Source organism: Mus musculus, chromosome 15, assembly GCF_000001635.26.
Source record: "Mus musculus strain C57BL/6J chromosome 15, GRCm38.p6 C57BL/6J".
In the NCBI taxonomy this organism is placed as follows: Eukaryota; Metazoa; Chordata; class Mammalia; order Rodentia; family Muridae; genus Mus; species Mus musculus.
Window position 1 is genome coordinate 88,058,215 of NC_000081.6, and position 20,439 is coordinate 88,078,653.

Below are 20,439 nucleotides of genomic sequence, written 5' to 3' on the forward strand. Positions count from 1 at the left end.
GAATCCATACAACACATAGGGTGTGACTACCCAAGGTCACACATAGGGTGTGGCTACCCAGGGTCACACATAGGATGTGGCTACTCAGGGTCACACATAGGGTGTGGTTACCCAAGGTCACACATAGGGTGTGGCTACCCAGGGTCTTCTGCCGAGGTGAGAGAATCAGGAGCCAGAGGCAACCACAGCACACTGCAACCCGACTTCCTAGAAGATCTGAGCAAAGATGTAACGACTCCAGCTCCCCAAGTCCTCCTGTTACCATGGGGAGGCAGTGTCAAAGTGCAGCCTCTCCCCCAGGCAGAGCAGGGCTCTGTTTTTCTCCCTTTGAAAATAACCCCGCTTTGTTCAAAAATTGCCTGACTCGAGAAAGAGACTTAATTTGGCTTTCTTGTTTTGCTTTGTCAATTATTTTTGTATTTAATTCATACAGTTGTTTGGCTTAATGGTTGCAGAAAAGCTATAAACCCGGGGGATTTATACCTAATTAAGTAATATGATAATGAGAAATATTGAGGTCAACCACTATTTTCAGCAATGACTGCGTCCCAGGAGGGATCTGAGGCTGCGTGGGGCCAGAAGCCTGGGGTGGCCTGCTGAGTGGACAGCTCCCGGGGTGGGAGGCATAGAATTGCTTTGGGGATCATGGGAAGGTTAGAGGGAGCTATGCCCTCCTCTAGGGTCCAACTCCTAGAAATATTCTGTTCTTATTTACTGCTGTCTCCCTATTCCCCGGGTGACTGTTGCTGTGGGGGGGGGGGGGCTTTAAGGCAGGGGCACAGGGAAGTTCCCTAAAGCTTACACCCAGGGATCCGCAGCCTGCTTCCTGCTTCCTTCCTACCTCCCCCAAGAGCCTCAGGGAACTGAGCCCAGGCACTCTCCAAAAGCTTGGGGGGCATTCATTTAAATCAGCTGATTGCTGGTGAAAGGTCTCATCAAAGATTAAATAAGCATAATTTAACTGAGGGAATGATAATAGATTTAGTTAAGAAGAGGAAAAAAGGGAAAATTGAATTAGAATGCATATTTGAGGGAAAATTGGAGTTTAATATAATTACACTTAGAGATGAGACAGATCACAATTATGCTTCAGAGGTGGAATTTTTAATTGTATTATTTAAAACCAAGCCCGGGTTGCTGCCTTACATGGGGTCAGGAGAAGGGCTGGGACAGAGGAGATATAGTCAGCCCTCTCCTGCTTCCCTATGGGGAGCCATAGTAGCATCTTCTGTCTCCAGTTCACCCTCTGACCCTCGACAGCTCTCAGTCTGAGCACCTGAGCCCACAGGGAAATGGCTCAGGCCTTTTAGTGGTCGAGAACCGCAGCCTGGGCAGGAGGACGGAACGCTGGCTGACATACATTCTCCGAGATTAGATTACCTTCAGTCCTGATGTGATCACATGGGCAGAAATGAACTCACTGCCGCCCAAACCTCAATTCTCCCAAATCAAGTTTCCCAGATGGTGTGTCCACCTTCCAGACTGGCTGGCCTAGTTCAGGAATTAGCCACATGCTCTCTACAGGGCAGGGACAGGCCAAGGTGTCTGTGGACACAGGCACAGATTTCTGTGGACCCATTAAGGGGGCACCAGAAACGCCAAGGAAGAAGGTGAGAGGGTGTACAATGGAGCTCTTGGGTTGCACAGGCTCATCCTGGCTCTCCCTGCTGTATCACCACTTTGGGAGAAGTGGATAGAGTCTATGTACCCGGGCTGTGGACTTCTCCCACCCTAGATGCTCTTCTCCGTCATTGTTGAGTTGAACTTTTTGTTCCAACCCATGGAGCTGAGTGCCTCAACAGCGGATTTATCTCTCCAAAGAGACCACCAAATATAGCAGCCACCAGAGTGGCCCTGATACACTATTGACTCCTGTCCTTCTAGAGTAGACATCTAGATGCAGGGACACACTGGCGCCCAGGAGAGAGCAGACTTCAGGAGGCAGAGAATAGTGCAATACTGTCCCCCACAAAGCCCCAAGAAGGAGCATCCCTACCACCTTGCTGAGGTCTAGCTCAGATCTGCATTTCAAAGAGCAATGAAGAATGCAGTTTGTTCTAGCCAGCAGGGTAAAGGAGATTATGGCAGCCCAGCTATTACATTAGTTAATAGAGTCTCTGTCTTTGTCTCTGTCTCTGTCTCTGTCTCTGCCTCTACCTCTCTCTGTCCCTGTCTCTGCCTCTACCTCTCTCTATCTCTGTCTCTGTCTCTGTCTCTCCCTGTCTCTGTCTCTGTCTCTACCTCTCTCTGTCTCTGTCTCTGTTTGTGTGTGTGTGTGTCTGTGTGTGTGTGTGTGTGTGTGTGTGTGTGTGTATTGTCATGTATATATGCATACAGGTACAGACCAGGGGGTCTATCTTGGGTGGTGTTCCTCAGAAGTCTTGTTTATGTTTGAGTTTTTAGTTTTTTGAGACAGGGTCTCTAATTGGCTATGTGCTCCCTTATTAAGCTAGCAAGCCCCCCCCCCCCACCACACACACACACCCGTGGGTTCTCCTTGCTTTTCCAGACCTGAGACTACAAGCACGTGTTACGACGATGTCCAGTTTTCTGTGTGGGTAAGAAGATCAAACTCCGGTCCTTATGCTTTAAGACAAGCACTTCGCTACTTGCACTCTCTCCAATCCCCTAATCTTAGCTGTCTCTAAACTGTGTGACCTGTGAGGTCTTCAAAGCCATGGACCAGCTTCCCCAAAGATGACGTACATGCCATCTAGCTGAGACATATGTGAAAGGAGGCTCAACACAGTCATCCTGGGGCTGCGTGTGAGAATCAATGCAAAGTACCCTTAACTCTTAAAGACAGAGTGTGAAATCCAGAGCTCTCCCTGCACTGTGTAACTGGAACCACTGATGTTTATCCACGCCATATGGAAGTAAAACAGACTACTGCTAAACAAGCAGTCTAGAGGTGCCAGTTCATACATTGTCTACCCATGAGTCACGCAGACTCATGAGTCACACAGAGAGGAGCAAAGTTAGACACATTATATTAAGTGAGGATAATTGGAAGGGGTGTGATTTTCTTAAGGGCTCTGTGCTCTGGCTGTGAGAACCACCACCATTACACCAACCCCACCCCCATGAGAACACACGCACACACACACACACACACACACACACACACACACACACACACACGTTGATGTTTTCTGCTCCTTTCTTCTTGAAGAAACTTCTTTGTTCCACGCAGAAAACTAAGACATTACTTGTTCTCCAAAGAGCTTCTGAAAGAAAAAGGCCATGCCTTGATGCCTCCCTCGTGCCCTCCAGAATACAGAAATTCCATTCCTGAAGCAGATGTGGGAATAGGCGGGAGTTATCATCAGCACCACTAACACGGTTATCACCATCATTATCATCATCACTTCCACCAACACTGTCATTATGGTCACCACCATCATCACCACTATTATTATCACCCAAATCTTGATCACCATTACCATCACCAACACTATGGCTGGCATTGTCACCACCAACATCATCACCATCATCACCACCGTCATCAATACCATCACTGCCACCATTCTACCATTGACATTGTTGTCTTCCTCCTCCTCCTTCTCCTCCTCTTCCTCCTCCTCTTCTTCTTCTCCTCCTTTTCCTCTTCCCCCTCCTCTTCCTCCTCTTCTTCTCCTCCTCCTTCTTCTCCTTCTCCTCCTCTTCCCCCTCCTCTTCTTCCTTTTCCTATTCCTCCTCCTCATCCTCCTCCTCCTCATCATCATCACTATCACCATCACCATCATCACAGGGCTATCTCAGCAAGCTCAGAAACACCTTTCTGTTTTCTCATAGAGCTGCACCAACTCCCAGTCCAGCCCTGCCATAGCCTAAACGTGCTCAGGTGTCTCTCTGGATCTTGAAGACTAGGCTATGCAGAGTTTCTAGGGTTCCCAGGGAAGCAAGACCCCTGTCTGTTTCTTTTTTAGTTCTGCACTCCCTGGACCTAGTTATCGTGTTCTCTGAGCCATAGGGTTCTGTAGCTAGTTTCCTGGGTTCTACCCCATTGAAATGCCAGTCAAGTCACCCCAGTTGTCTGCACTGGAAAGCCCAGAAGACCACCTGGCTTGTCAGAGACACGGCCTCTGCCGAGACGACTAATTTTCCTGGCGTACTGTATCTCTGTACTGAGAGATTCGTATGTGGGCAGTGTTGGGAAAGGCACAGACATAGAATTAAATGGGACATACCTGATAGAATGCCCATGGGCATCACTTAATAATACAGTATTTTCTGGTCACTTCCTACCTCACTCTGTGATTCCTCACCTCCAGAGGCTTCAAGGTATCACCAGCCCCACCTCTGCGGTGGGAAGCTGGTTGGGATGGTCAAGGCAAGTGTCTGATTTGATGTGTCAAATGCAGAGTCAAGTTCTGCTTACAGAATATCCTATCTCCCCCACAGAGAAAGAGTTTGCTGGACTAAAACGCAGCCGTGTGCTGAGCTGGGTCATCCCTTGTCTAAGAGCAACTGGCTCTAGCCCTGGGGAAACAGCCAGGCCTGTGTCTAGGTACAGAGGATGGCAATGGTGCTAGGCTCTGCTTCCTGGGGGCGAGAGGACACTCTTCCCAAGCCGAACATCAGGTCAGACCAGCTGTCCACTTTATCCAGCTTCTCCCAGGTGAGTGTAAAGTGGTTAGGGACTGCAGGCCCGGGCCAATGAGTTTAGCTCTGGGCACAGGCTCTGTTTGGCTAATTAGTCTATGGTTTTTTAGAGTGCAGGCTGGAAGTTCCTGTCTCAGGAGAGCTGCCGAGGCTCCAGGCCCGCATGTCAGGGCACCGTAAATCTTCAGGGAAATTCTCCAAATGTAATTTTCTTCTCATGATTTTATTCCTGAGACTGACTTGGTGTATTAATAAGTTGGCTCTGAAGGAATTAACCATAAATAGCAGTTGGTCCTCATACCATGGGGACGTGTTCCAGCTCGGTACAGAAGGACACTGAGATGACAGAGAGACAGGCAGCAGACAGCCCCGGGAGCTGGACTCTCAACAGAAATGACTTCACTTCCCACCAAGAAGTGCAGACGATGACCAGAAAAAGCAGCTTGGAGACTGGGGTGGGGGAGGGGTAGTGGGTGCACAAGCTCATCTTTCTCAGAACTGGGGAACGTCAGCATGCTTACTTAAGAAAGGGCAGCACTCCTCTATAAAGTCAGCCAGGCCAGCATGTGTCCTCTGATTTCAGTCTGGTAGCCCAGACTGTAAGACTGGTTACTCTCTGAACTTCCATCCCACTGACCAGCCAAGGTGTCCAACCTTAGCCTCTATCCCAGTTTGCTTCCTATTGTGTTGATAAACACTATACCCAAGGGCAACTTATGGAAGGAAGGACTTATTTCTTATTACAACCCCTAAGTCACACATGCTCCGTCATTAAAGGAAGCCACAGCAAGAGCCCAGAGACAGTCACTAAAGCAGAGAGCATAGGGGACCACTGCTTTATTGGCTTGCTTCCTATGGCTTGCTCAGTTGCGTCCTTCTACAACCCAGGACAAGCTGACTAGGAGTGGCACCATTCCAAATGGGCTGGGTCCTCCCGTCTTAATCATTAATCAAGAAAAAGCACCCGGGAGCAAACTCGTGGGCCACTCTGAAGGAGGCATTTCTTCAGCTGAGGTTCCATCTTCCAAGATGATTTTTGCTTGTGTCAAGTTGATGAAATCCAACCAGCAAACCTTCAAACTCCACTTACCTTGGGTCATTGTGGCGACCCAAGACAAGCTGCCTTTTTCTCCTTTAGTGCCCAAACCTCTAGCAGCTCCCTACCCACTCTTTTCACACCGTTTCCCCAGACTCAGCCTTGGTCCAGCCAAACTGCTGAGTGTGCTTCCTTTGTCAGTGTTCTAAGCTACCTTGATCTCTTGGAGCCTTACTGGCTAGAGAGACACTGCTGTCCCACTGCTGAGTTCATTTCTGGAGAGAGTCACGATGTCTGTGCACATGGTGTTCTCACAGAAACAAGTCCAGTCCACCCCATTACCCCTCCCACTAACTCACTAGACAAGGTCTCCCACCATTGGTCACCGAGGCCAGAGATCCAACATTTGGCGATTAGCCTTGAGCTCAAAGACCCCATATCACTCCAATCATTCCACCCTAAGCTTGCTCAGCTTTTCCTTGTGCAGTTTCTCACAGTAAAGGCTATGTGTGGTTCTGACAACCAGTATGCTTATTTGAACAGAGATTTGAAGGAAGCCTTTCAGGAATGAGTACAGGAATGGTGTACACATACATCTCCATTACAGGACCACACCTGCACTGTTTTGTTTTGTTTTGTTTTGTTTTTTCCATTTCAGATTTCATTCTATTGCAAGCGGTGCTGAGGAATAACAAATGACTCTGTACATAGATTTTTGAAACCACACAGCTACTTTTGTTTCTAGTTGTAATTGTTTCTGGGTTTGACAGGGTGTTCTACTCCATCATTCCTGGTGGATTTAACAGTTTTGTCTAAACTTCACACCATTTATTTTTCTTGTCTTATTGCTGTAGCTGGGATCTCTTTCTCTCTACAAGGCCAAATTCAAGAGTCTCCTAAGCAACTCCAGGTTGTTCTCTGTAGAACGACAAATGCCCTCTACAGTCACATCCTTAGCTGCAATATCTGTAAGATGTCTTTGACTGACACAAAGTTTGCTAAGTGTTTTACCATTTCTGTGCTAAATTTTATTATAGGCTTAACCACACAAAGGAAGAAAACTTATACCTTTTGTAATTTAATCATCCCATGATGTCAAATAAAACATTTTGAATTAGTCAAACCATTCTCGGCAATTTTTGAGCTTTATTTATCTTGACTTTTTTCAAGTTGTATTTATTTCTTCTTTTTTTTCTGGATTTTAAATAGTTTAATAAGTTTTCTCATTTCATTTGGCCCTGTATATTAATTCTTTTTAAAATATGTTTTTAGTTGAGATAGAATTACAACACCTTTTCTCCTCTCATTCTTACTCCAGTCCCTCCGAGATATCCTCCCCAGAACCATCTCGTTTCCTTCCACTCTCAAGCTGATAGCTTCTTTTCCTTTGATTATCATTGATGTATGTATACATGTATGTATGTATGTATACATGTATACATACATATATGTATATGTATGTATACATGTATGTATGTATATATGTATGTATACATGTATGTATGTATGTATGCATGTATCTCTGTGCATACACAGATATACACACACACATACAACTTACTGAGTTCTTTTTGGTTGTCAGTTGTTGGTAAATGGTTCAAAGCTCATCGTCCTGTAATGGACAACCAGTAATGAGACTCGTCCCTGGGAGAGGCTAATTCTCCCTCTAGGCATTAGTTGCCTATAGTTCTTTGTCTGTGGGTGGGACGGCATGAGAATTTCTCTCTCCCATGTTAACATGCCCATTGATACTGCTGTTATTCCAAGAGTTGCTTATACAGCAATTTCTAGGAAAGACTGTTCCACAGTGAACTTCCTAATATTCTAGGTCTTGCATTCCTTCACCTTTCTTTTCTATGATGTTCCTTGAGCCGTAGGTAGGCACTGTGATAAAGATGTATCTATTCACTTCTTCTAATTAACTAGTTTAGCCCACTTATTTTCTTATTAGTCTTTTATTTTAATTAAAATATGCATATAATAAACCTCATATTGACTGAATGGACTTTGCTGGTTTACACTCTTTTCCTTTAAAAGTGGAGTTAATTTAACTATGTCTTAGAGTTCAGCACAAATAAGTTCCCACGAGCTGGTTTGTATATGAGCTTTGGAATGGTCAACTCCTCTTGTTGTGTCTCTCACTTGCAACTGTAGTCACATATCTCAACATCGTGACTTGTCCTGGAAACTGTCATTAGGTGAGTGTATCTTTGTAGGACTATCACAGCCTGTCCTTTCCTATACCTACCATATGTCCCTTTCTGTCCTTGTCTGTGAGGCTACGTTTGCTGACACTCCTCCCTTTCTTCACAAAGGTCTGTCTTTTTTCTTTCTCCCTGAAGCTTTTAAGCTTGTTTCTGTTTCTCCTGGCGTTGAAGATCGATGCTCACATTCTAGTTTTTATGTATTCTTCCAGTGTGTGCTTCAAGCTCTGTCCTGGGCACTGTCCATCTGTGCTTCTGCTCTGCTCTGTCACTGGTTCCACCCGCATCTCCTCCATCATCTGCCCAGTGTGGTCAGTCCTCCATCCATCTTTGCAAACAGATCCCAAAGATCTTATCTCAGAGACCTTCAACGAAAAGGTGACAGAGGTAGAGAATCACAGGCAGAGATGCTAAGCTGACACCTGGCCCAAGATGTACCTTGCAGTCGTGATGAATCCCTCAAGGACAGACAAGCAGGAGAGAGTCCAGAGCCTATTTAGTGTTTGGTATCATGCTGCTAGCAGGCAAAGCTAAAGACCTCAGCAAGGTCACACACAGCACTGTGGTCCATCTCTCCAGAATATGGGTCCTCTTTGGTCCCATCTCAGAAAGCTGCAAAGTGTCCTGTGGGGAAGGTTTAGTTATGGCTCTGGAGAGATGACTCATTTTCAGAAGACCTGGGCTAGGTTCCCAGCACCCCAGTTAGGTGGCTCATAATCAACTGTAACTACAGCTTCTAGTCTTTGCAGATCCTACACACACACACACACACACACACACACACACACACACAGAGAGAGAGAGAGAGAGAGAGAGAGAGAGAGAGAGAGAGAGAGAGAGAGAATGGTCAGTATCACTCCATGGCTTGAGTATACCTCTCTTGTTACATTCCTACCCATACTTAGGACAGTGGCATGCACTTAATGCCAGATTCTTGTGAGTGACAGTTGGCAATCCCTTTGCCAATGCACCACAACATCAATATTAACTTAAACCTGGGAGAGAGCCTGAGTTCTTCAGCATGTACAATACTGCATATGAAAACAAATTTGATTAAGTATTCCATAGTGACGTCATTGAATGTCTCAAAACCAGAGGCTTTTGTTGGGCTACCTTTGTGCAAAATCTAGCAGAAAAAACAAAACAAAACAAAAATGTGATATATATATATATATATATATATATATATATATATATACATACATATGTGTATATATATAATATGAATAGATAAGTATAATATATGTAATTCTTATGTATTCATGAACACATTGATATTACTTTTACCACTATGTCACAGGATATTTGTCATGGTATGGGCTCATTTGGGATTCTAAATAGGACTGTGAACATCAACATTTTAAAATTAAATGATTTATTTTAAGATAATTGTACATCTACTCACAGTTGAAAGCAAAAACATAGCCTTGGGTTTCTTACCAGTCTCCCTCTAACACCATCTCCTGTTATACAAACACAACCAGAGCTTCAATATTAGACTTATAATTTCATATCCATAAGCATTGAGTGTGAATACAAGAGTGCGAATGTGTGTGAGTACACAGAGTATGTAAGTGTGACTCTGTGTGTGTGTGTGTGTGTGAGTGTGTGTGTGTGTGTGTGTGTGTGTGTGTGTGTGCGCGCGCGCTCAGGGGTATGCAGCAGGTGAATGAGTGTGAATGTGGAAGAGTATGCATATAAGTGTAGTCCAGGAGTGTGTGTGTGTGTGTGTGTGTGTGTATGCATGTGTGTGTGTGTGCTTGAGTGTGTGTGTCGCATGTGGTCACACAGCTGTCAGCCCATGAATTGTTTAAAACTGAGACTGAGACCGCGCTAGAGTCGTGCTGAGCGTCTCAGGTGGCGTCTGAGGAAAGCCAGGTTGCCCTGCAGGGCTCCGCCCTGCATCACAGCACTGTTTTCCCCATGAACATAACTAGGACATGATTATGAAAGAAAGAGAAAAAACAAACTCGTTTAACCTGGGCTAATGACAGCAGGAAAATTGCTCTAAATCTGGATTAATGGAAGTGAAATGGTGGTGAGCGCCGTGGTAATTACTCGGGGGTTAAAAGCTTTTGAAGCAAGCCTTTCAATAACTGACTTTCTCAAAGACCTCGGGGACAGAAACAAACTCCCGATATTTATTCAGACAGAGATTCCGACTCTCATTTAGACTGCTAAATTAATAAGCTTGGAGACCTCTCCCCTTCCCCGGCTGCACTCTGCCTTCCATTTATCCCACAGAGGTGCGTTAACAGAACGTAATGCCATCCATTATTGGGGATTATTAATTCATCAGTTATCAGGTGAAGAATCTGATGAGTCAATACAGCGAGTCATTGGGAAAGCACAGGACCCCTGTGAAAAATTAGCAGATCACTCGGGATACCATGGTCAAGGAGCAGTGATTAACAAAGAAACTCTTTACAAAAATATTGAGCAGATAAAAATCTCTCTAAAATGCCCCAGGGTCCTTACTCAGCTCCCAGGAGGTTAATATGAGCTGTGGTGCCTCATGGTTTCTCTCCTGTATTCAGGCATATAGTCGCAGCATCCTGCGTGTCAGTATAGTCATGGGGGAGGGGCTGGAGGACACCAGGGAGAAGGTCAGAAGCCCAAGGGCAGGGCAGGTGAGCAGGCTGGCTACACATGTACTGGTACCAAGATCCATCTGACAGCTTCACTACTTCATGTATGGAGAAAGGCCAAGAGGGCCAGGTGGTGCCTGCCATGCCTCTCTACAAAAGACACAAGGGAACTGGACCCCAGTGTGCACCCTGTTTCTTCCCTAGAAACACAAATCATTCGCCCCTTGCGTTTAAGGAATGCTCGCTGCAGGAGGAGTTGAGCTCTGGCAGTCTCAGAGGCTGATGACTGATTGTGGTTGCCTTAATGGGGAGGCAGTGCCTTGGTCATCCTTTAACCCTGTGATTAGTTGGGTGTCTGCAGAGAGACACTTAATTAAGGCTTGTTAAGCCATACAAAGCGATATCTCTAATATTTATACACCACCACTTGGCACTTCCTTAACCCCGGTGTCTATGATCCAGTGATGAACCAACCTTCTGGAACCTTCTGTCCTTAGTGGGATTAGCCAATGCCCTCCTCTCTCCCAGTGCCTGCACACTTCCTGCTTTGTGCTCTTTCCTCATGACTCTGTACAAAGGCTCAAGTACAGGCCAGAGACCCTGGGAGGCTCCAAGCCTCTGTGCATCAAGCTGTCTGCACCCACATGCATCTGCTGCTGCTGAGAGGCCAGACACAGGCTATGCAGGGGAGAACCAGAGCTTGCTACTCACACTGCGCAAGGGGCCTGGATACCATTTCCACAGCCATTCCAGGAAGGCCTTCTTCTTGGAGTCAGGCTCAGTTCTCACCTGGAATAGTTAAAGGCTGAACTCACTAAATAAGAACCTTGCAGAGGGGACTTGGATATAAGCAGTGGAGGGGATCTGGCAGTACCATATCACCCAGGTCAAAGGTGAGCCCTGGAGCCAGCTGGGATCCACATGAAGAATGTGGGGCTGGAGTGGTGATGTCTGAGAAGGACAAGCAGCTACAGGATCCTGATGAGCTACAGAGCTCCCAAGCCCTGGACAGGCTATAGAAAGCCCTCCTGCTTACATCGCCTCCTGTCATCCACGCCACTGGGTACCAGAGTCTGGTCAAGATGTAGGTAGATCAAGCTGGGCAGTGGTGGCGCACGCCTTTAATTCCAACACTTGGGAGGCAGAGGCAGGCGGATTTCTGAGTCGAGGCCAGCCTGGTCTACAAAGTGAGTTCCAGGACAGCCAGGGCTATACAGAGAAACCCTGTCTTGAAAACAAAACAAACAAACAAACAAAACAAACAGACAAACAAACAAACAAACAAACAAAAAAGTAAAAGAAAAAGATGTAGGTAGATCCAGGGGCCACTTGGAGTAGCCTTCTCATTGAGACCCTCCATTTGCAGACCTGCCCTGACAAGGCTAACAGCTGTGGCAGGAGGAAGAAGCTGAGTGGGTTCACACCCTGTTGTTTCAGGCTACTCGGCTCTTTTGATTAGTGTGCACACATACTCACAATGTGGAGTGAAGCCTGCTAGTCACTTGGTGTTGGTGAACAGTGCAATCAGACAATGTAGCCCCTGCACTTGAGAGTCTAAAGTGATCCCTCTGAGTTGCTGCCTGCTTGGCAAGTCATGTGGACACCTACATTTGTGTATTCTTCTCATCCACGCCAGATGCTGCAACCACCAGACAAGAGCAGGTTAAAAAAACAAAACAACAACAAAAAGACAGGATGCACCAGGTGACCCTGAATGCTGCTGTACTGTGTACCATCCACACTGACTGCCTTGCTTGATGTGAGCATACACACAGGCCCAAGCACAGGAATGCACACTGTAAGCAATTACAGGAGTCTCAGACTGTTAGGGAATAGTGGCAATAGCAGCCTATTCTCAACCTGGGAAAAGGGCATACCAGAGCCCATGATGTTAGGGTTCTGTTGCCATCACCCCTGTTTGGCACCAGGTATTATCTAAAGCTGTTCCTGTGTCTGTGCCAATGACTCCATATACATGCCCGTCATGGTGTGACCTTTCTCTTTCCTTCTCATCCTAGAATAACACTTCTGTCAGAGTAGATGAGAATCCGTCACTTGGTCCCACAGACCCTCCAAGGTCCTGCAGTTGAGGTGTTGACTATGATGTTAAATCCATGGCAAGTTCTGGAGCTACAGCCATTCTGTCTTATGGTACAAGGTGGCTACAGCACCCAAAGGAAGCCTTCTGGGAATTAAAGTCCAGTACAGGGCACAGTGCTGGGGCTATGGGTCTCAGAATGGGAGCCTAGCTTCAGAAAAAAAACTTACATGTCAAGAACCAGTTATGCCCACCTTTTCAGCTATCCTTTGGGTGTGGATCAGCTACAACATCAGATAATCCCAAATGCCTTCCACACATCCTATTATCCTTACAGTGTAGCATCCCTGTGCTGGCACAGGCTGAGGCAACAGAGCTGTGGCAGGTCATAATCAAGCTAGTATCTGGGCTTGGGTCACATTTGGAAACCTGGTGGTTAATGTGTGGCTTGCCCTTTGGAGTATCTGTCATGCTTGGGAGTGAGGTATACATGATCTTGTAGCCCTATGATAAAAATGACAGGCTAGGAGGGATCAGGGACACCACAGGAAGACCTACAGGGTCAACTAACCTGGGTCTATGGGGACTAAACTGCCAATCAAAGAGCATGCAGGGGCTGGACGTAGCCATCTTCCCTCTCCCATATTTGAAGCATATGTGCACCTTGGTCTTCATGTGGGTCCTCAAAAATTGGGTTGTCTTCTGTTGCCTACCATTGGATCTCCTTCTCCTACTTGGACTGCCTGGTTGGGCCTCAGTGGGAGGTGATGAGCTTAGTCCTGCTGGGACTAGATGTCCCAGGGTGGGTGGTACCCAATGGGGGCTTCCCCTTGTCTGAGGAGAAGGGGATAGAATAACAGGGGAATGGATTTGTAAGGGAAGGACATGGAGGGAGGCTTCAATTGAGATATAAAGTGAACAAAAAATACATTATGGAAAGAAAAAAATGACAGACTAGAGAGCAGAGAAGATGGCAGTTTCTGTGGGTACATAGATACCCAAGGAGGTATGTTCAGAGTAGAGGAGAGCAGGGGTTTCAGAAGGTTCTAGAAAGAAAGGAGGCACAGGGTATATTGCTGTACCTAAAGTCAAATGTGGCAGATGTTAAGCATTTGCTAACTTATTGCTTCATTACTTTATCTTATGAACCTTTCTATAAATACACAGAAAACGAGAGAGAGAAAAAAGATGGAGTAGAGAAGGGAGAGAAGTGGGCTGGAGAGATGGCTCAGCCGTTAAAGGCTAGGCTCACAACCAAAAATATTAAGAGAAGGGAGAGAAATAGAGAGAAATAAGAGACAGAGAACGAAGCAGAGAGAGGGAGAGAGACTGGGAAAGTGCTCAACGGAGAGAAAGGGAGCCGGTGTCAAGAATCTGTAGCATATCCCCACATGGGGGGGAGTGGCTGGAGAAAGCCAACGGGGGCGAAGAGAGACCCACAAAGACAATGAGGCATGTAGAGAGAATTGTATAAGTACCTCCTGCTGTCCTACCTGGAGGATTGGGAAAGGGATCAGAAAGGGACTGCCATCCTTCCAGGACCCTTGCTGCAGACAGTTAGAAAGAGGAAGATGATGTGAACACTGCCTGGTCCACGAGCATCATACCTACTGATATCAGATGGAAATGCTAATGAGGAGAGGGGCTTACTGATGACTGTATAGGAAAAGGATTGACACTGGGCTTGTCACCGGGGCTAGGAAGGGTCCCTGGAGGCTCCATGTCCCCTTCTGTTCTTTCCCACCCAGCCTGTGCATGTGCCCACTGAGACTTCAGCTGGTTCATTGTCTGGCATGGGGAGCCAGGAGCTTTTGCAAAGTTTACCCCATACTCCAAGCAGGAGACTGGGCAACTCATTCACATGGTCTTGAGAGTAATGAGCTGTGTATGTACTGGGTGGCGGGGAGGTGCGGGCGGGCAGCTACTGACTTGCCACTGCTGAACATGATGGATGTGACCTTGGGCACACACAGTGGCCAGTTCGGAGATTGCTGGATGAGGAATGTGGATGACACAATCTTGGAGGAACAAATGTATCAGGAACCTGTAGTTGGGCAGAAAAGCCAAGGCTGTGATGATGGAGGTGTCTGTTACCACAGGCTACTGGGAGACAGCCCCACCCTTTGCATTTGATTTGCTCTGTGACCAGCCAGTGGGTGCAAAGTGCCTCTAGGAATTGATGTCTTTTGTGGTCTAGAATAGTGTGATTAGCAGGGAGGAGGGAGCCCTCTGGAACCAGACCCAGGCTTTGTTTTAGTCATCCCACTGGAAGTGACTGGGCCAATTGTGAGGCAGTCACTAGGATGCTGCATTACAAAGGCAGCTGAGAGAGAGAAGGAACAATCCAGGATGACAAAAGGCCTTGAGCACTGTGACAGGCGCTCCAATGTGCCACATGTGGTAAGAAGATAGGTGACACTTGTTGAATTGAGGTGCTGAGGCTGATAGAGGCTGGGCATAAGCTTCTGTGAGAAGCTATGTCACACCACAGTGGAACCAGCTCCCACAAAGATCATATACTAGCAGGGGGAGATCAAACAGTAGGAGGCCAGAGCTAAACAGAGGGGAAGTAAACAGAATCCAAAATAAATGGCCACAGGGCATCTTTAATGCCAAATCCAACAGATTATATAAAGGAACTGCCTTGGGACTGAGTATGAATGAGTAAGCTCTGGTCACAGCTGTCCTTGACTGTGAAGCCACCAAGATTGAGGGTCAGTCCTTCTATGTTTGCCGAGGATAGAATTCACAAGAGGACCTGTCACAATCCTCTCCCCCTACTCCTACCCCCCAATACCCTGGGATCAAGCTATTAGGGTAAGGTAGGGAGAAGGGCCAAGCAGCGGGGAAGAAGTAAGCCATGTCTGAGGCTCAGTAGCATGGAGAGGGGCAAGGTGGGTACTGATAGCTACATCTGCTGTAGGCTTTGCTGAGTTCCTCTAGGAGTGTAGTGTGAATGAGTCATTTATTTCCCTAGAGGGAAGCTTCAGGGTTTGGTCCAAGATAACTCACAGGACACAAGCCTTATACTCTGCTCCCACGTCCTGTCCTAGGGCCAGGCTGAGGCAGGATCCTGTGCAGCAGCCCTGGGTGTCGATGATGGTGGTGATCATGAACATCCCAGGAAGAGAAAATGACAAGAAGACAGGGTTTCCCCATGCAGAGGAGACCTTCCAGGAGCACTGGGAAATGGGGTAAGGATTGTCTCTGCTGAGTGGGCCTTGAGTTGGAGACCCGAATGTTTATCAGTCTTCAAAAGAAGCAGATGACTAAGAGGCCCTCTCGTTTGGTGTTACAGCAGACAGGGACGTTCCTTGGAACCCTTGACGTCACCTATGAACTGTATCAACTTTGTTTCCCAGTTCAGGACATGATCCTGAACGTTTGCATCTTGCAAAGCTCTCAAACACAATAGGATCTGGGCGCCTTCACACTGAGGACTCAATCCATTCCCTCAACCAAGAGCAAGAAAACCAGGAAGGGCCTGTGATTCTGGCTAAGAATGCCAGCCCTGATTCCCCAGCCCCTTGGTAAGGATGCCTTTGTTCCTCAAGGGTCCTACGCCCGTGATGAAAACTCTGAACTATATAGCTTTGTTTAAAAAACAAAACAACAAAAACAAAAAGCCAAAAAACAAATAAACAAAAACTTCTTCAGCCCCACCCCAACCCCCACCTCTACCCTTTGAGCAATCTCTAGTCTGACCACTATCAGAAGCCATGCAGAGAGTGCTCAGCTCTGTTCCTCCCACTAGGGGATCAAAAGTAACACATGGGCTTTATCCAGGCCTGGCTGGCTTTAACTTGCTCTACACATGGGAACAGCATCTCTCATCTGTATGGCCTCTGCTCTGGCTCCAGCTGACCAAAGATCCACCTCAGAGCCTTGTACCTTCCAATCTTACCCCTCAGCACAGCTTGGGGCTGTCTTGGTAGCCAGGACCACACTCTCTTCTGTTTGGTCCTTACTGCTGGAATGCAGTAGGACCTGAGCCTTGACTTCACATTCTGTTTCTGCCCAACACTTAGGGCCAAGATTGGTCCACACTGGCTTCAGCTGGTGTGATGAAGAAGGTACCTCAGTGCACCTGAATGGCCACACCAGAGGATTCTGTTTTTAAAGACCTCCCAGCCCCTGCCACAGAAGGAGAACATCATTTGCTTGGCTAATGAAAGTCCTCTTCACATCCAACAGTGAAGGAGAACGAGTCACTCAGGCAGGAGATGGATGTGGTGGATCTAGTATTACAAGCAGCTGCTGAGACTTCTAGGTTCTTAGGCCCTGTGACAAAAAAAAAATTGGACCATGGACATATGAATAGTGATAGAAATAAGAAAGAGAAAAGCTCCCAGGGAATTGGAGTTGTTCAGAGAGTTGAAAACAGTCAGACGCACGACCTCTTTTTTTCTCTAACATTTGGGGATCACGGGAAGATCCTGGGCAGAGGGGTTTCTAGTCTTCCTCAACCTTCCTCTTCATCCTTTTCTCTTGCCGACTGAGAAGGGGGTTTGTCTGGTGAGAGGTGGCTGCCTTCCCTGTTCTAGGAAGGCCAGGTCCTCTTGACTGACAGACCTCACTTACCCAGAGGCTCATCAAAGGTCTGACCTGCATCACTTCCTGCATCACGTCCAGCATCCCGTTTCTCCCTGGCCTAACGAGGATAGACACAGAATGTGTAGTCCAGTGTACACACTGACTGCCTCTTCTTGGGTGGTGAGATCACACTCACACCAGCTGGAACTCAGCAGCTTTGGCGTGTCCTACCCTTATTGGGTTGACAGATATGAGCGTTCACCTTTTGTTCTGCAACTGAGTCCCCAGAAGGCCTCCCTAGCTCCTGGATGATGGGCATACTAACTGCAGGCATACCTTCACTCTTCCGGTTGCCTTCTGCACCATTAAAGCCTCTGCAGGATTCCAGAGAGAGGCTGGTCCCTGCTTCCTAGTAGCCACAGCTTGGGTGATACTCAAGCAAGGTATCTGTGCATTCTCACAGGAGTGAGAGTCGCAAGGAAGAGGCTGGTCTCTGAGCTATGTGCCCTTAGGCCACCAGGATGGTCTGTTTAAAGACCCCCATGTCTAAGTCAAAAGGGTGACTGGGAACAAAACTCTCATTTCACCTCAGGGACGATCTAGGCCTCAGAGTTTCTTGCCACACAAGCTGCTGTGTGTTAAAGAAAAGAATGTCAAACCTTCTGCCCACCAGCATACGGGTCAGGGCTCAACATAAACACCCATCCCATGTCTCTCAGGACTCAGAGCCCTTGATAGTAAATGTGTGCCCAGCCATGAAGACGGAAGGCATCTGTGTATGAAGGTCACTGTGGAAGGATTAGACAGGCAGGTCACAAGCTGCGGAGAGGTTGTTTGTAAGATCTGCAATGAATAAGCAATCGATAGCCAGAGCAGTGAGAAGCCTTACCGAATTAGGAGCTCAAATAGAGAAGGGGACTAGAGGCAATGAGATAGCTTCAGGGAGAGGAGACCCCCAGTGGCAAGTTCATTGATTACTGGAGAAGAGGAGGTGACCGACCGGGTGAGCTTTACAATTCTAGTCCGGCAGCAGGTGCCTAGATGCTCTGTGATGCAGGGGTGGCCGGGGTCAAGGGTGGAGAACGTGGATTGCCAAGAGTTGTGATGCTCAAACCTGAGGTCCTGTGCCATCCCTCCAATCAGGGTGGGCAGTAGGGCACTGGGGACCAGTCACCTCCAAGAGGGTAGGAAAACTGAGAACATGTCTCTTCTGCCTAAAGGAGCCTCACACAGATCTCTCAAAGACAGTGTTGCAAGAAGACTTAAGTTACTGCACACAACATGCAAGCATGCAATACAAGTGGTGTGCACAGGAGAGATGGGAGGGGGGGAGGGAGAAAGAAAGGGGGAGAGAGAGGGCACTTCAGACTCACTGGCTTGGAGGTTTAAAGTAGGCTGGGCTACATGGTTGCCCAGCTTGAACGCTCTTCCTGTCTCTGCATCCCTGTTACAATGATAAGCATGTGCCTTATGCCACTATACCTGGAATTTTTTTTTTAAAATGTGGGCTCTGGGGGATTGAACTCATAGCCTTGCTTTGCAAAGTTAGCACGTCACAATCTGAGCCACATTTTAGCAAGAGCATTATAAAGACTCTAAGTGAGCTGAAAGGGGTTCACAGGGACTCACCTCTAAATGAATTCCTGTGGGCGGTTGATGGCTTCTGAGGAAAAGGAAACCCAAGCTCCTGAATGGTGTTGCTCCTGATGGGTTGGTCGGCTCCAGTAGATGGCTCCACACCCAGGTGTATATGGGAAGCACCAAGTGGTGTTATGGAGCGATTATCAATAAGAGGACAGGAAGTTGGATGGAAGAGACAGAGGCGAACCTAGGAGTTAAAGAGAAGAGGTGGGTGAATATGATCAAAATATACTATATAAAATTCTCAGAGAATTAATGCAATATTTAAAAAAATAAACTAGATGACTAGAAAGCCATGGAATTGAAATTGCAGAATGCTTGCTCTTTCAGGGACGAGAACACAAGGCTCAAAGATAAAATGGGCGGGTTAAGCAGTTACGGACAGCAGTGAGGAGTGGGTCCACCTGAGAATCAGGCCCTCATGCTAGGCCAATCGCAAACCCTTCAGCACCCGCTAGCAGTGCCAGAAAATACAACCAAGCCAATACAAACAAAGGCATACGAGTCAGGACAGCCTTGGAAGACATAAAGAGTGGATTCCTGGGGAAAGTGGGAAGCTATGAGTCCCAAAGCTGGCTCCATGTCCCAGAATACGGCCAGAGAAGTTCACACTGCCTTGTTACGGTAGGCTGCAGACTATGAAGGGATCAGCACAGTAGTGTGAGAGCCCTTGGCTTTTTAACTGGTGAAAAAAACTTTCATCACAAGTCTGGCAAAGTATTCAAGACCAAGCAAACTATTAAAGAAACGAGCAAAGTAAGAGAGTTCAACTTTAGTTTGATCTAGCAGCTCATTGTAAGGTGTCTGGTGTCTCTCCTTTCTCAGGACCATGGGATAGTCCTTTATCACACTCCGTGATAGTATGGCCTTGGGGACCAGATGCAGCCAAGTCCACTTACACAACTTGGCTGACCACTGTGGAGGTAGGGGCTGAATGCTAGGACTATCTGTGTGTCCACTGGCATTTGAGTCCAGGGTCTAGGAACTGTTACAATTCCTGGGTTTTGCATAAGGTTCTAAGACCTGCTTTTAGACTTGGCCAGAGCTAAGTTCCCTGTGGGCAGGTTTAGTCTCTCCTCTCTCCCTCCACACCCTTCAGCAGCAAACATGGGATCTGCAGCCATGCGGCCTGGCAGTTCAATGAAGTAGTGAGTAGAAGGCCTCTTGTTCTGGCCACTAGGCAATGCCAGGTACGCAGTGGAACTGAAGAACATACTTGAACACGGAGGGCAAGTGAACTGGAACACCCATGAATCTGCCTCTTCTCACCTCCTATCACCTCTTGGGAGAATAAAGGACACATGGCCTGGCCTTTGGGGTCCCCTGTGATTGCTGGTCAACAAAGCCAGTGTTTTGAAAGCTAGTGTGATGCTGGCCAGTCCTTCACAGCCTGTCCTTGAACGTGCCTGTGCAGTGTTCCTGACAAGGGACCAGAGTGGACTCAGAGCGACAGGCCAAACTCCCACACAATCATCCGTAGCTTTAAGCACAACTGACATCCGCTAATTTCACTCTTGTTTATCAGAGTCGGCTGTTGTCGAGGTTAACTGCTTTCAGAGACCGTGCTTAACATTTCCCACCAGTTCCATTTAGAAGCACACTAACGCTCCATAATTAAAACTTACTGTCCCAGCCAAGGGGATAAATGCCAGGCACCTCATCAGAGAGTCTCCCACCCTGGACAGTTCCGGTTTCCATGGTTTGAACAGCTCTGGGGAGAAACCAGCAACGGACTTGCTGGATGCTGTATTCAGCTTTATTTTAGAAATATGGAAGGTGCCGATGGTTTTAGAG

General features: G+C 47.2%; 1 long non-coding RNA gene across 1 annotated transcript; it reads left to right on the forward strand.

Moving 5' to 3' along the window:
* The first annotated feature begins 12,918 nt into the window (after positions 1-12,918).
* On the forward strand, positions 12,919-16,697 carry Gm35772. The gene is made up of 3 exons (XR_384326.1): positions 12,919-12,955; positions 15,525-15,665; positions 16,500-16,697. It is a non-coding gene; the product is annotated as a predicted gene, 35772 (long non-coding RNA).
* Positions 16,698-20,439: the final 3,742 nt, after the last annotated feature.